General features: G+C 34.4%; 1 protein-coding gene across 6 annotated transcripts in view; it reads right to left on the bottom strand.

Annotated features, from left to right (window-relative positions):
• Nucleotides 1-13,712, bottom strand: part of tiam1b (TIAM Rac1 associated GEF 1b) — a 90,642-nt gene that overhangs the window by 52,752 nt on the left and 24,178 nt on the right. The window contains exon 1 of one of the 6 annotated variants that reach the window (XM_058744515.1): nucleotides 10,123-10,749. The exons of 4 other annotated variants lie outside the window; for them this stretch is intronic. The gene's annotated coding sequence lies outside the window, so the exon portion shown is untranslated. Of the gene's footprint in view, nucleotides 1-7,064; nucleotides 7,138-10,122; nucleotides 10,750-13,712 lie in introns of those variants that run through there. One more of the 6 variants, XM_058744517.1, reaches the window with a different exon arrangement.

Raw genomic sequence — 13,712 nt, 5'->3', positions numbered from 1 at the left:
CCTGCCAAGAAAATCAGCGAGGGCCCGTTTGTGATGTTCATGCTGGGTAATTAATTCACAGCACTTTATCGAAGTACAACAATGACTGGTATTCTGGATTACACAAGACAGCAACTCCACAACTAAATTTAAAACGTATAAACCACATGAAATTAACCTAAATGAATCACCTCCAGAGATGATCTGGCATATCTGGCTAGTCCAGTGGACTAACTTATTTAGTTAAAGGGATAGTCTACTTAAAAATAAAAATTGTCATTATTTACTCACCCCCAAGTTGTTCCAAACCTGTAAGAATGTATTTGGTCTACAGAATACAAAAATATATTTTTTGAAGAAGGAAGGTAACTAAGCAGTTCCAATGTATTTTTTGTCCATATACTCGAAGTGAATGGGAACCCAAAGTTTCTGTCTTCTGTGGAGCATAAAAGAAGATATTATGAATAATGTTGGTAACTAAACAGTTTGGGTTCCCACTGACTTCTGCTGTATTTTTGTCCATATAATGGAAGCCAATGGGAAACACAAACGTTCCTTGTTCTGTGGAACATAAATGAAGATATGTAGCAGAAATTAATGTGAACTCAAACTTTCTTCTGTGGAATATTTTGAAGAATGTTGGCAAACAAACTTTTTGGGTTCCCATTGACTTTCATTATATGGACAAAAAAAAAATCAGTGGAAGTCAATGGGAACCCAAACATTTTGGTTACCAACATTATTCAAAATATTCCACAGAAGAAGGTTTGGGTTCCCATTGATTTCCATTATATGGGCAAAAAAATTAAATGGAAATTAATGTTAACTGGAACAGTTCGGTTACCTACATTCTTCAAAATACATTTTTTAGCATTCCGCAAAATTGATCTTTTTTGCAGGCAAAACTGCAATTTCACTAATGTGACTGCACATTTAATTCCCTGTAAAAACCTGAAATGGAAAAGCCTGTTGTTTTAGTTCCAGGATAGGCATGACGTTTTTGTGACATGCTCCAGGGGTGATCCTCTTTTACGAGATGTTTTTAAGAGTGTGATATTGGAGATGGTCTGAAAACAAGCCATTCTGGTAATACCCACAATGCATCTGGAGAACAGAATGAGCAATACGAGTGTACACTCAAATGGACATTCACAGTTTGAGCTCTGCCAATTATATTTCTATTACACTGGACAAACAAGTTTCTATGTCCTCAGCTGCTGATGATATTTTCAAATTTCCCATGACTATTTTGTATCACAAACAATCAAAACACTAAACATCTTTGGGCATTTCTATAATTTTCTAGATTTCTTATTCAGGATTACCCATCGTGTTTCCATTGCAGCGCTGTTTTGGTATCTGTTTTTCTCATTTAGAGACCGTAGAAACGTTTAATTGAGAAACGCTGCGAGGGGCATTCAGTGCTAATGAAAACAGCACAAATTTACCATCTGTCTAAAAGATACACCGAATGCAACATAAAACACAGCCAGCGTAATGAGGTTCAGAAATATAAGAACATTTTATGATTTTAAAGTATGTGCCTTTGGCAAAACTGTGCAGGGAGGTCACTGTGGTGTGATGAATGATTGACAGGTCTTTCAGTTGATACCCTCGAGTGACAGGTCGACTCAATATCGAGACACAGAAAACCTGAGAGACAACCAAATGAGCTCTTTCTGTTCTAGCAATTATGGCTGCGTTTCTGCTCAGAATAAACTGCAAAACAAACAAAAAAACTATAGAAAGGATTCAACAAAATAGTGTCAAACAGACCTCAAATTAAATATGTTGTTCGTATCAAAAAAGCCCTAAACAGCTCATTTAAATTAGAAATACTGCCTTGGCAAGTTGAAATGCCACAGTTGCTCAAACTAAAAGAAATAAATGTAAAAAAGAATAAAAATAAAGTAAACTAAATAGACAATTTAAAGAACTAACAAAAATTAATAAGCAATTTTAATAACAAAATTACTCAAACTAAAATTGAAAATAAAAAATATAAAAATGAATGCTAGTTAAAAATATTAATAAATGCTACAGCTTCCATTGGGGGGGGGGGGGGATGGCCACGCCCCCAAACGCACATCATTGGCTAAGTAATGGCAAACATTAAAAACATAACTGACATTAACAAAAACAACTGCACTAAAATTAAATGATAATAAATATATCAAAGTGACCCTTTGAACGCTAATTTCACACTAATCTTCACTGCGTAACCACAGTAACTGGTCGTATACTTCGCGATCCACTAAATCTTTTGATGCTCCCAAAATTGCCCTCGTATTTCCTAAGTTCCTCTCAGTCAGAGCAAATGCAGCATCCTGCCCTAATCTAGCAGCTTTGAAGCCCGTGAACGACGTGCTGATAGGAGGCGCAGGCATGCCCCAGCACCTCCTCAGGGACATTTGCTGATGATCCCCTGCCCCCGTGCTTCAATAGGTGGAAGGGCTGTACGGATGGGGGATGGGAGGTGGTGGAGTCGTACCTGAGACCCCGACAACACCCACCCGAGCATGAAAGAAAGAATTTCAGAAGTACAACACTACTCTTGCTTACTTGCAAACATGGTTTTTGCTTGAGGAAATGATAATCTAGTTTACTTTAAGACTTAAAAATTATAAAGCAAAGCTGAAAATACTGAAAAATTATTTTCAGTAATTGAAATAAAGCTGAAATTAAATAAAATATAAATATTAAATAAAATTGTAAACTTAAAAAATTTGGAATTAAAAAATACAAATGTTGCCTTGGCAACTAGCTGTAAAATCACTGCTAGAACTAAAATAAAAAAATAATGCTTAATACAAATATTGAAAAAATGGTAAAATTAAAATTCACAGTTACATAACTACATAAAAGCAAATCTGAAATGAAGTTGAAATTAAATGAAATCTAAATATTAATTTAAAAACGGAAAATTAATCCTAAATAAAAATAAATAGAAATATTTATATATATTAAAAAACTAATAAAATGACAAAAGCACAAGAAACACAACCAGCTAATGAAAATAAAGTAACTGAAATAAAGCTAAAATAAAATAAAATAGAGATATTAGATGAAAAACTTGAAAGAAAATTTAAAATGCTGTAAGTTGAAAAACTGAAATAAAAATAAGTTAAAACTAGAAATATAAAAAATATATTAAAAAACTTTTTTCATTTTTAGGGAGACAAAAATACTATATAATTAGCTAAAGCAAAGCTTAAGTGTTAATATTGATGTTTTATGTTTGCCATCATTACTAATAAAACACAAAATAATTACAGAACACATCTTTTGTATTTAGTAAAGCACACAAGACTTAGTACTACTCAACAACAAGCAATGCCATCTATGTTCCAGCACGCTAGAGGGTCAACCAACCAGTCCACGCTGTTTACTTGTGCCTTTAAGAAGCAAGCAAAAGAAGATTCTCAAGCACAGAGGAAGAGTGAGGTCACATGACCTTTAAGACGATCTGCATGTGAAAACATCTCTCTGTGTCTATTAGCATTAGCAATAATTACTGTAAGGACTTAACGGCTCTGTGCTACATGTTTACACATGAAATGGCCACAGTGTGACTTGTCAGAGACTAATACCAAAGGGGGAGGGGGCAACCTACTAGGCTAACAGTATAGCATCACTGTGATAGGTTTTCGAGTTTTGACAACGTTTCAGTGGACTCGATAATACTGGAGTAATTTTACCTATAAGCAGCTGGGTCAACCTACTTTAATTCATACACATGTTCCTGGCAAACATGACGTCATTTACAAATGCAAACTTCACTGCTGTTTGTGTTGGTTCAGATGTTTTCTGCACTTCCACCTGTTGTTTCTAGAGAGCGTGTGAAGCATAAACACCTCTGGAGAGCTGTCAGATGAGCACGTCTGCATCAGTTCACGCCAGACTGAACGTGTCAAGCATAAACAAGGCTTTACAAAGGCTCGATTTGCTACAATGGTTTGAAGTGCTACAAGCTTGCTTAAGGAAACAATGTTTACAATGTGCAGTGCATTTTTAAACATTAAAAACATTATGAATTGTGTTTGAAGTTTCTACGAGTTCACTACTGTGTTTATTATGGCTGTTGATTTAACGTGTTCATTTGGTGTGATTAACTGTGGAAAAAACAGGACGTTAAAATGATTAACTCATTTAATGCAGGTTTTAGTCATAATACAGTACTGTTTCAATTTGGCAAACGAAAATAGTTCTAAACAAAGTCAGAGCGATTTCGTTACTGAATAAATCCACGGTTTTAGAACAAATCAAGTGAGCCAATTATTCAATGAACCATTCATAGACACTTGGTTCGTTTCTGAATGAATCAACTGTTTGAACAAATCAGTTGAGTAAATGACTCAATGACTTCTTCGTTAAAACAGACTTGCTGCCACCTACTGGTGGTTTTAGTTTCATATTTTGAGCATCATTTCATTTTTTAGTCATATTTCAATATCCAATTAAAAAAAATAATTAAAATCCTACAGTGCAATTCTAATTGCACTGTAAATGCAATGCCACCTGTGTAAATATAACTAAATGCCACTTCATGCGCAGACTCTGAAAACAAAATGGCCACATTGTAAGTTTAAAATGTAAATGTTTGTGTAATAAATTATATGTTGAGTCAAAAAAATTTTTTCTAAGCTACTCTTTTGTCATGTCTATTCAATGCTTTTCTCATTTAACACAATGACTATAATTTATCTTTTGGGGGGTAATTTCTCAACCCAAATTAATGTGTTATTTAATTTGTTATCTAACTAATTAAATGATGTGTCACTTAATTTAAAGAAATTAATCAGTACATCATTTAATTAATTAGATTAATAAATTTTAATCACTTAGTTTTTATATTTTAATTCTTCAAAAAAAATTTGTATCGCATAAACACTAATAAATTGGCACATGTACACGCTTAATCCAATCCAACAAACCACAAACAGCATTTTCTCAAACACACTAAGGTGATTAAAGCTCATCGGAAGACAGAGCAACAAACTTTTCCGGCTCAGAGAAGTATTTTCCGAAGGACAAGCGACGGCATGTGTTCCTCTGATTACCTGAGCCCCCCGTGTGATACGCCGAGAACAGATTAACCAAATCCAGTTTCCAGAAAATCTCTCCTGCACATTATCTGAGTTTTTTCCCCTGTGGAAGCCTCCGCCGAACCCTGGGGTCTCTCCTCCCACCCCTCGTCCCCGTGCAGCGGAGCGTAACCAGATGGGATTCAGACACACATGACTACACAAAGCCGCGTTGAAATGAGTTTACTCGCTCCGAGCTCCGATCACAGGCCTTTAATTTCAACCCGGCTCCAGTACAATAACGCCCCCTGTTTCCCTCTCTGTGCCACGATGGAGCTGGAAGATCAAGAACAAACTAACCGTGTTCATAGGTCTGTCGACCTAAACCACCTGTCTTGGGGTTTGACATCATAGACAACCACTTTAAAACAGCTGCCCTCAACCCCAGAGATAATAACCCTTCAATTAAATCACTGATCAAAACGCAGGGTGGAACAGGTATGAATGGTGTTTTTGATGCATTCTGGGTAAACGGAATTATAGGCCACATTAAGAGGAACAGGAAGCCAGTGAGACAAAACCAAGTGAGCTGCTTATTGAGACAGTATCTCCAAGGCATTTTAAGTTAGTATACACCATCAAAATAAAAGATCTAGCCAGATCATCATATGCATGCTTCGTGGAGAAGGCAATCCCATAATGCAGTGCACAGAGAAAACTAATTTTTCCAATATAATATTGAAGTAAGAGAAATGTTAACTATAAATATACTAGTGCTGGGCAACGATTAATCTAGATTAATCTCATCCAAAAGAAAAGTTTTTGTTTATATAATATATCTGTGTGTACTGTGAATATTTATTATGTGTATATAAAGTCACACACATACAGTATATATTTTGAAAATATTTACATGCATATATTTATATTAATATAATTTATATGATATATAAATATATTTAATATATAAACATAACACATTTTTCCTAAATATATACATACATGGGTGTGTATTCATATATACATAATAAATATACACAATACACACACATATATTATGTACACAAAAACTTTTATTTTGGATGAGATTAATCTAGATTAATCGTTGCCCAGCACTAAAATATACTTATTTCATTCAGTACGAGTATTAATATAAAAGTTCATTAATAAATTAATTTCATATTTATTTTTTTAATTAAAAATTAATTTATTAAATAAAAACATAAATGATAAACTTGTAATTATTTGTAGTCAAGTCTCTAGTGTGGAAAACTAGTGACTAATAAGTTCATTTCATATTTGTATTATAATACATGTATAAAATTTATACATTTATAAAGAAATATATCTAAAAATATAACATAAAAGTATAAATAATAAAATAAAAAAACTGGAATAAATTGTAGTCAAGTCTCTAGTGTAGTCACAAATGAGTAACAAATAAATGTATTTAATATTTCTATTTATAATAAAACAATACATTCATATGAAAGCATATATAAAATTATTAAATTAAAATGATAAATAATAAAACAATAAACACTATTGGAATCTCTAGTGTAGTTATAAAAATAATATAATTATAGTTATAATAAATTACTTTCAAATTGCTATTTATAACAATAATGCATTTACAAAAATACATAAACAATAAAAACACTACTGAACACGTCTCTAGAGTAGTTATAAAATGGACTAATGAATTCATTTCAAAATGCTATTCATAATAATAACAATACGTTTACAAAAAAATTAAATATTTAATTAAATTCTAAAAAGTAATGGAATAAACTGTAGTTGAGTCTCGTATATTAAAAAATGAATGCATTTCATATAATAAATTTTATATTTCTATTTATAATAAAACAATATATTTCAAGGAAAGTATATAAAAAAAATACTAAATAAAATAATAACTAAACTTTTGAAATCGGTATGAGGTTCCATTTACATTAAGATGCTGCCTGTGTAGATCTGGTTTATGAAAGAGAACTAGACCAGAGCATCTCGAGGCACACAGACAAAAGGGGTTCCCCGTCTTTAAACACTACTATCACTCACCATACAATCACAGCTGCTAGTGTGAACACATCACTCCATCCTGTTGACAGGGAATTATTCCTGGTATGGATCGTAAGTCATAAAACTCTGAAGGATCTGTTTAGAAAACAATGCATAAGTGCAGGATGAGATACTATCTCATGCTTACGAAGGGTTTGATTCCCTCTAACCCCCCCAAAACCAATCCAGGAGAGTTAATTAACAACGCTGATATAGGAAACGCAACCCAGCGGCAATGACCACATCAAAGCACAATGAAAGTGATTTGTATTTATGAAAATCACGTTCTAGCCTCATTTTTAATTATCAAAGTCAGTGTGTCCCCTGAGTAAAGAAGGAAACTATTTCAATCAATTACTTTCAAGGGAAGAAAAAGCTTGGGTCTGTATTAAACCCGTTTAGTTCTTCACTCGTGCAGAACTAAATAACAATTAAACCTTTGTTGGCTTGATTGCTGGTTCCCGTATGGAGATTATGAAAACTGAACTGCACTATGGTCAAAACAAAGTATTAGTTCCTCAAAGCTGATACTGTTTCTGCATTTTTTTCAGAAATTAGCCTATTAAGTGCAAATATTTGCCCCAGGAACTGGTATTTAGGGGCATTTTTACCTTCAGAAGGGCATGTTGAATAACAACACACTAATCATTTTTGTAAAACACTTTAACTGAATCAATTAACCGACATAAATCTTAAATTTGAACACTTATGGCCTAAATATACAATCAAATCAACATGAAAAGTAGCTTATTACATACAACATTTCATGGCTGGTTCCCATTGTGATGCTATTGGGGCATGTTGTCACCGACATTTATTGTGTTTTCATTGAGTGTGAATCTAAACTTCTGATCAATAACAGTCAGACTGTCTCTCAGAAACTTGAATTTTGGGAATAAAATCTATAAACTAGAGTAAAAAAGTGTGACTAGCCAAGGTTTTCTCCATCAATAATGGTGAAAACTGTCTCTCAGAATCATATAAACCAAGAAACTAAAGTAAAAAGTGTGACAACTAGCCCCGGTCTCCTGTACATTAAATGTTAGACAAGAAGAATTGGCTATTGGGGCAAGTTGTCCCAAAGGGTCAACGTATTTTCAATGAATTGTGAATCTAAACTCCTGATCAATAATAGTGAAACGGGGTTTTAAAAACAAACCAAGAAACTAACATAAAAATGAGACAACTCATTTGTCTCCTCTATATGAAATGTTAAGACAGCAAGAATTTGCAAAAGGGACCTTTTTGACAGCCCATTTTAGTCACTTTTGGCCCAAATCTGACCTTGCTTGTGAGTCAAAACTAGCTTTAAGTTTTTTCACTCTCCATATGTGTTCTCAACTGGCTCTCATATGATGCAATGCACTTCACAGCTGCGTCCACCAGCTCTGACCTCCTGTCCTGCCTGACTGCGGATAGCTGATTCATTTCCATCTGTATACCAGCAGATGAGAGATTCCTTCTGTCATTCCGTCTTTCCTTTTCTCAGGCCATTCAGAGCAAATGAATTCAGCCCGTCTAAAGTCCTTCACACCAGGACACGCTCAGAGGGGATTCTCCTTGACTCTGACCGACTCACACATTTGCAATTCATCATCTTACTCACACAGCTACACAATAGCAGCAGCACAGGAGCTTTGTCATTCTAACGACACACGTATGGACTGTTTACAGCGCCAGACACCTGCAGAAAGCCTGTGTTGATGTTCTGTCATTAACTACCAGTTCAATTAGCATTTAAGACCACGGGTGGAAGACAGTAACAATGTTTTATACGAGCTTTGTTCGTTCAGGATGTATATAATATGCAACAGGCAATTGGAAAAGCAGCATTATTAAGACATGCAACTTTGCTAAAGGCAAAATAAAACTTATTTTGCAAACCACAATCCAAATATCACACACGCAAACTCATATCCCCAGCCAAACAAACTTCATTGGAATTTTTGCCATCATTTGGAACCTATAGGAATTCCAACATAGAAGTCCAGCAACCAACAAGTAGATCTTAAGAACAGATAGCTCACAAAAGGACTATTTGGTTCTCAATGGGATCAAATGTCCATGTAGAACATCACAAGGACCTTAAAGCAAATCTTTCAGGGTTTTAAAACTCCTACATCTTTCTTTAAACTCTATAGCAAAAAGACATTATTAAAATAATATACCAGCAAATTTCTGATAAAGACTACACAACATGCAATATGACTCAACAGGGCTCAACAGACTTTTCCGGTTATTCCCACAAGCTGGATAAGGAATTAAAAATATATTTTCTAGAAACATTTTGCTCTCAAAAAGAGCTATTTCTTTGCACTGAAATATTTCGTGATTATTTAAAACACTAAAGTATTTTGGAAAAATTAACTAAAAAGAACAAAAATTATAAAATATATATTTTTGAAAAATTAACAAAAATAGTTTAAAAAGATAGTCGATAAGTAAAATTCCCTTATATTTCCAGGTTGTGACTGTGGGGGACCCTGACTCAAAAAGAATTTAACAATAATAAGGCAGCATTTTACCCAAACACAATCTTATGCAATTCTTATGTGATTCCATTAGGATTTTTTAGGATTTATTTGAAACGATGACTCAAATTCCATCAGGAATATTATGACTACGGATATACCAGCTATACATGAAACCTCAGTAACAACAAACCTAAAGTAGAGATGGATAAACTTATGAAACCACTGAAAGTGACCAACTTGCTTTGTACATCTACAAAAAAGACTTTAAGATCTATGTTCAGTATATAATAACCAAAAATAAACATGTAATGGTTATTAATGTTTTGCCGACGCAAACCCTTGTTTACCATGTCAATAAGCTTCTTTGAATGTTCAGAGAGAGCAAGTCAAATAGAGACAGACAAAGTCAGACGTACAGACAGCGCAGTTCAGATGTGGGAAATCCTTTTTATCTGCCTTCTCTGCCTCTCGACAGATATCCAGAGTCTTTGAAGCCGTGAAACTGCAGCGTGTCTTCTACCGAAAAGCATCAACACAAACCCAAAGCCTGCCGCCACACCTCAACAACCGCACAAACGTCTTACCTTCCCAGGGGGCGATCCTGTGACCCAATGACACGCGTCCTTTCTAAAATCTCATGTTTCCTGCAGCGCCGTCCACATTCCGTCTCCAACTCCTCAACATACTGACTCCCACGTGAGTGGACGGGAACTGAAACAGCTTGGGATGGGGGCTGTGTCCGTTCAGCGATCTCCTCCCTCTTGTCCGCCCCTCTCCCACACTCTTTTTACCTCCTTCCCCTTCCCCCTTTCCTTCTGTCTCGGAATGACTGAGATTGGGAGCAGGAATGTGTGTGATTCTACTCCTTTTGGTCTGTCTGAACGGTCTGGTATGACCCTGTGGAGAGCACCAAATTTACACAAGAATTCAAACCCGCCTCTCACAAACACAGACTCCGCCCACTTATCACACCTTTCCCACAGAGCTCCGCCCACCTTAGGGCAAATTCTCCTGCAAAATAAAGAGCACAACCCACAAAATCATGTCTATGGCACATTTAACCACAAAATCAAAAGAACAATTATTAATTAGGGCCTATACTTTTATGAGCTTATTTTTACCATGCTGCATAAATATTTTAAATAATATATCATTTTTACTTTCATAAAAGCAATGAAAATGACATTTTTATTGCATTGCGGCAAAGAGGATATGAGGGGAAATATGTGCTTAATTGTCATTAAAATAATATCACAATGCAGTAAATCTATAAATAGGCTCCATTTCATCATGCAAAATATAATTTAGTATTTTTTTCTTTTGATTTTGAGTTAAAAATATGACCTTAATGTGCTTCATTTTCACTATAATAATGGCGCAACACAATAAATCTATAAATGGGCTCCATTTTGTCAAAATTTAGTGCTTTTACCATTTGATTTTAGGGTAAAACTATGTCCCGGGCATGTTCAGGCCCTAAAAGGGTTAGTAATATTCACCCATCACGACCTCACTTAGTATTATCTTACTATTAACGTCTACAAAAAACATCTATCATATACCACAATACTTGCTCGAAGAGGTTAAATCTTAAATATTTGGACAGAACAGCATGCATATGTGTCTGTGGAGATAGAGGTGTGATTGGTGGGAAGGCAGCAGTGTTGTTGTCATAGCACCAGAGCTGTAGGAGGAGAGAGACACAGACGTCAATGATGACGACCCGAGCTGAATTCATTTTCAACACACACACGCACACAGACACACACCTTGTGTAGGTATTCTGGGACGCCAGGCAGTGGCCACAGTGTTTGGTAGCAGGAAGCTGTTCCATCACTCTGATCATGTGATCTACGAGCTGCTTTGCATACATAGCAGCGCAGACGCCCGGGGCCAGATTGAGTGCAGTGTTGGCTGGCTGATATAACCCAGTGACGGCGCGCTGCGGAGGGGGCGACACGCTCAGACAGATGAACTGGACTGTACGCAGCTCAGAAGCGCAACCTCCTGTCTAGACGATTGTGATTAAACTGTCTAAAATAAGAACCTCAACACTGTGGTTAGTCTGATGGTGTTTAAAAGTGACTAACTTTGCCAGGCAAGGTTATGACCCCTAATCTGTACAAACTCCACAGCTGGATACTTTCCTCCAAATAAAACACAGAGCGAGACAGAGAGAGAGAAACAGTAAGACAAACGTGGAAAAGAGTGAGAAAGAAGGAAGATAGAAAGAAAGAAATGTCTTTTGCATCCTTACTGTAACATATTTAACAACAATATGAAATCATATTTGATTTAAATAATATAAAAAAAACGAATACATGCTAATAATCCCATGATTATTATTAAAAAATCTGAATAAAAATCTTAATAATTCCATAATATTGCCAAAAACAATAAAATAAATAAATCTTAACAATTCCATAATAACTGATAATAATCTGGTTAATAATCCCATAATAGTTAATAAAAAGCTGGTTACTTTCTCCCAATAAAAGAGAAACAGAAAGAGAAACAGAGATTGAGAAAGGAGGAAGAAAGAAAAAATTGTCGACTTCAAAATCAGTATGAACTCATGTTTAATTCACTAATTAATATTAAATAAAAAATTAAATGATAACAGCATATACAAACAATTTCTGAATAATTATTAAAAATAAAAATAAACATTAATAATACCATAAAATAATATTAAATAAAAATAAAAGTAAATGTAAAAACCTTGATAATTCAATAATATTAATAAAGAACAAAATAAAATCTTAAAAATTGTATAATTAATATTTAAATAATTCCAAGAATGAAAATACATATTACAATTTTAATTTTATAATATTAACATCATAAAAAAAACAAAAAAAAAACATAACTTTTTCTATCGCCTAACGTTTAATAATAACTTTTACCGTTCAAACAATTAACAACTTAGACCATAAGGGTGGAGAGAAACAAAATGAACCCATTATATTCATAGCACACTTTTCATGATCCAATCAAATCCTGATGGATAAAATCAAGTCCTGCCCTACATTATTACCAATTATTCAGTTTCATATGACGCATTATGAAAGTTAACGATGATGTGTGCAGAAATGACACACATCAGCTTTAACGAGACGGTGTTGTTTTTGTGAGGAGAGAGACAGACGTGACATGACAGTCTCCCAGCGCTGTGAGGAGGAACAGGGTAAACGCAGGTCCGTCTGAGCCCACAGGAATGCCAGACCGACCACCACGTCTACTCCGCACGATAAACTATCAGCTGTTTGCTTCCTAAGAACCATCGTGGAAACCTCTCATGTTCTGTATCGAATGATTCATTATGGGATGGACTGATCTATTATAAAGCAGTTTAGTATTCATGACGCTTCAGATCTTCAGGCCATTTTAATATGGTAATGTTGGGATATATGTGAAATAATAATTATATAGTATCAGAATTGGAAATGATCTCTGTGACCCCAATTCCAGACAGAAAGTCCTATTGCTGAAGGAGATATTCTTCTTAATAATTCAGTCACACCAAACTGAAGTGATTGGCATGCTGCAACCATACATAACATAATATTTGAAACAATATATAATTCAGAAACAATAAAATGAATACTTTTATTCATGAAAAATTTATCAAAATATTTCTACACAAATATTCAAATTCTTGAGCAGCAAATCAGTATATTAGAATGAGTTCTGAAGGATCATGTGACACTGAAGACTGGAGTAATGATGCTGAAAATTCAGCTTTGATCACAGGAATAAATTACATTTTATAATATATTTACATAGAAAACAGTTATTTTAAATTGTAATAATAATTAAAAACATTTCAGTTTTTACTGTATTTTTGATCAAATAAATGCAGGCTTGGTGAGCATTAGACACTTCTTACAAAAGCATTAAAAAAATCTTACCAACTTTTGAACAGTATAATGTATATTCAAGTTTTGTCTTTGCACAGTCCTTACAAGTGAACTAATAAAATAATTTACTAAACTGAACATTTCATGTCCATATATTAATTGCTTTGTTAAGTAGCTGCGTAATAACTGGGATAATGTTTAGTTAGAAGACCATTATTGCAAAATAAAGGCTCATCAACAAGCCACCGTAAAACGTAGGTGGCTGAATTCAATGTTCCTGAATTTCTACTCATATTCATCTCATATTTGGGTTA

Source organism: Onychostoma macrolepis, chromosome 15 (assembly GCF_012432095.1).
Source record: "Onychostoma macrolepis isolate SWU-2019 chromosome 15, ASM1243209v1, whole genome shotgun sequence".
Lineage (NCBI taxonomy): Eukaryota > Metazoa > Chordata > Actinopteri > Cypriniformes > Cyprinidae > Onychostoma > Onychostoma macrolepis.
This window is presented reverse-complemented; position numbering and strand designations above follow the sequence as displayed.